Consider the following 4,088-nt stretch of genomic DNA (forward strand, 5'->3'; position numbering starts at 1 on the left):
AATATTGGTGAAAAATAAAATAGAATAAACAAAATTCATTTCCCTTAAAGTTACAAAACATGACTCCATATTCCAGTAGTCATCAGCTGCTTTGCTATTAGGAAATTAAACACACCGTTCAGCAAGTGCATGCACAAACGACACCCACACACATGGCCAGCTTACAGTCACAGGCAACGAGAAGAGTTCTACTCTCTGTCTCTCTCTAACTTGTTAAATGCCAAGCAAATGCTAAAATTGTTATTCTGAAAAGTTTGGGTTTCTGCAGTCTGCCATTACTAAGATTTTCCTGTGCCCAGATAGTTCATTTAATCTTTGCTGTAAAAAGAAGAAACAGAATCCGTATAGACATAGGAATTCCATTTCTTTGAATTCTGAAATATTTTCAGCCAAGGTAATATAGACAGAGCATATATGTGATTACTTAAAACATGGTGTTATATTTAGTATGTTCCCTGATGTTCACTAGATGATTATCTCAAATCAAAGTGGTTAGTTCAGATAAAAGAAAATATCAAAATTTTTCTTTCAATTTTGTTAAGTATTCATATAGAAACACATTTGGTGATAATTTGGAAAATTAGGTAAACAAATTTCAAGCCCCCTCAAAATAAAATTACTTTTTAGAACTAGTTCTTTGACATGGAATTTAAAGCTTTGGAAGAATACTCGTAACCAACTTTAATTGCCCTATGGGCAGATTTGAAGTAAAAACCTTTGTCTTTCTATGTCGTATTACAATAATCAAAGCTTAGAATTTTATTATCAAAAGACTGTTGTTTGCCAGACAGACAATCAAGATTTATTAGAAAAACTTCCATGGCTCTCTCCTCCAAAAACCCACTGCTCAGTAAACTATTCCACACCTTCACTGCTACTATTGAGCATTTTGGTCACTAGATGTCGCTGCTGCCGTTTGAATGAGATTTTCTTCCTGCTTCCCTCCCTCCCCCCCCCCCGCCCCCCGATGTTTTCTAAACATTCTTATGGTTTTTAAAGTTATATTTTAGTGGTGGTGTTGTTGGGAATTTGATGAATGAATTATATTTTCTATATTAATGATCACAGGTCACTTATTTTTCAGATTAAGAAAAAACTGGAAAGACGAAGTAACTTGCGTAAGGATCCATAGGAAAAGAGTGCTAGAGCCAGAGTCGGGAAAACAGCTCTCACGTCTACACTTCACCAGCTTTTAAGAAGTAAACGTGTTCCAGCTGTGAACAATGATGATACTCATCTTTTTAAATCAAAACCCACTGGGTAATATTACCCTTTAAGTCAGTTTCACTTTGCATTGCCCGTGATGGTCTTCTCCTTGGACACTAGGTACATATGAATCATGAGGGCAGATGACTTTCCCAGCCTAAATTTAGCTGGAAAAGTAAGAAGCCTAATAGATGATCATTATCTAAGTTAAGGTGATTCCGTGCTCCAGAGAATCTCCCCACAGGAGAAAACTGTCAACAAGCTCACGAGAGTCTCCCCCATAAAGTTATTAAAACTAAGCAAACATACACAGCACCCACACACAATCCAATACAGAGGGGATCTCCAATCCAGCTTCCCTGTCAATACAAAAGAAAGCCAGTGGAGTTTTCTTCAGAAGCCTGGGGCTAGGAAGGGTGCAGAAGGACTGTGAGGGCAATCCCCAACTGCTTTCACCGACTAAGGTGAGGAGAAAGGAAAGTCATGACTGGGGAAAAAAAAGAAGACAAGTTAACTGAGAGAGGCAACCAGTCTACGCCGAAGCTTCCGTCGTCCTGCTCTCTAGAGAAAACCAAAAATTCACCACCCTGCTTGATGGATTGGCAGGCAAGAGAAAGGAGGGAAACTTCACACACTCGCTTAGAGTTCTTGGACCCCTTTTCCAGTCCCCATCTCAAGAAAAGAAGAAGGGGGCAGGGAGGAATGGACGTGCCCTGAAAAGAAAAGGAAAAAGAGCCAACATTGCAGCTAGCCTTGGGAAAATCTCCACAGATGAGCATTTTTGTTGCGTTAAGTGACCGGCATTAGCAGCCTAAACACGTAGGGGAAGGCTAACATCGCCGTTAATATAATGCGGGAGAGGAATGATAGACCTGGGAGTTGAGAGTGGAAGCGCTAGTTTTGCATAAAACAAAACAAAACATTTCTGAGGACTTCAGCTCCTAGGGGTTGGGTGGAGTGAATTTAGGGAGCGCCTCAATCCATAGAGGAAGCATGCACCGGGGCATCAGTTTCAGAGGCTTACTTTAAAAACATATATTTCAGCTGCCTTAAAAAATAATTTCACAGTCTGAAAAACAGCTTCTTAGACCATGGTTCTGAGGTCGTCTCTGGGAGGGAGAAGAATCATCTCCGAGATGTCTTTCAAACTCCAGCATTGGGACTGAGAATTGACAATTAAGGAGGTTCTGGAAGTTAGAATGAAAACGGTCACCTCCACCACCTTCATGAGGTTTCATTTCTCTCACATATAAGGAGGTAGATGAGATACAGTTAGACGCACATAGAGATAATGAGAGAGATAGGGAAAGGGAGAAGGAGAGAGAGGAAAGAGAAAAGGGAGGAAAAAGGGAAGGAGGGAAAGAAGGAAGGAAGGAAGGAAGGAAGGAAGGAAGGAAGGAAGGAAGGAAGGGAGGGAGGGAGGGAGGGAGGGAGGGAGGGGGGGGGGGGGGGGGGGGGGGGGAGGGAGGGAGGGGACAGGAAGGAAAATTACAAGAAATGAAACCCAATTGAAGTCTTATTATTAATAACTATTTTTTTTTCAAAACTAAATCAACTCTACCTTCCTCGCCTTTCTAGGAAATCCTCAACTTGAACAATATTCTAAGTGCCCTAAAGCAATAAAAACAAAACTTTGGACGAGTGGGGCGGGGAGACTTTCCTGGAGGGCGGGCGGCGCGGGGGATCGAAGCAGAGTCTGCAGCGCTGGTGTTAAGGATAATTCGAGCGCTCGAATGCTGTTGTTACATTTCTTCCCAGAGCCCCATGCTCCCTCATTTAACATCTCCCTTCCCCAATAATCACTTCAGAGAATGAGCTCGAGATTGAAGAGTGAGGTTGGCTTTTCTATGTGAGGAGCCGATAGGATCCACCAAGACTAAAATCCAAAAAGGCTCCTGGCGCTTCCGAGTACAACCCCAAATTCTCCCGCACACTGCCCAAGTTTCTTGAAACTCGGAGGCTCAGCTCAGTGTAAAAACATGGGGGTTCTCCTGGGTCAGTCTCCCTGACCACAGGGGGACCCCTGCAAACACGGCCTCCTCTTTAATACCTTTGTAACTCAGTTCTTCAAGCAACCCACCTACGAGAAGAAAAGGATCCACTGGGCTCAATAACTGAGTAGATGATTAAATAAAGCCAGGATCTTAGATCTTCGCATTTGGGGTGGGGAGTGGGGGCGCTGGGGAAAGGTCGGGAATAGCCCCGCGGGTACCCGGGGATCCCAGTTGTTTTTTCTAAGAAAGCCCGGGGGAGGCGGGGGGAATGCATTGGAATGTGGCGATGCCTCCATCAGCCGTCACTTTATGAGCCCCCAAGTCAGGCTGCCCTAGACCATTGTGGATGAAAGTGGATTGTCTCTCCAGAACCAAATATTCCCTGACCTGCTTCCCCAACGCGCTCTCACGCTTTCCTGGGAGAGCACAGCGGTGCCGGAGACGCGGCGCTTCTGTCAATTGTGCAGAGCAATTACTAAGAAAATATTGTGACGATGTTGTGGGGCGGAAGGGGACGTGAGGAGGTAAGGGAGGGGGAGTTAGTTTGGAAAGCAATTTGCAAAGGAATATTAACTTTGATTCCCGAGGTCACCGCGGGAAAAGGGGTTCTGGGCTGCAGAGCTCTTCCTCTAGGTGGCGGACTTCGGTACCAAACAACCGCTAGATAAGCGCTGACTTCAAACACAAGATTAAGCTTCTTGGTGGTTAAAAATAATAACAGTAATAATACAGAGGTATGGGGCTGTTTTTTCCCCCTTTTGGATATTTATTTATTGCAGGGAAAAGTCATTGATTTTCCTAAGCAAACTGTGTTTCTCCTTCACTTGGTGGAAAATAAAAACTGTTTGAATAAATAAGTTATTTCTGAACATTTTGTTGTCAAAGTGT

Source organism: Theropithecus gelada, chromosome 7b (genome assembly GCF_003255815.1).
Source record: "Theropithecus gelada isolate Dixy chromosome 7b, Tgel_1.0, whole genome shotgun sequence".
In the NCBI taxonomy this organism is placed as follows: domain Eukaryota; kingdom Metazoa; phylum Chordata; class Mammalia; order Primates; family Cercopithecidae; genus Theropithecus; species Theropithecus gelada.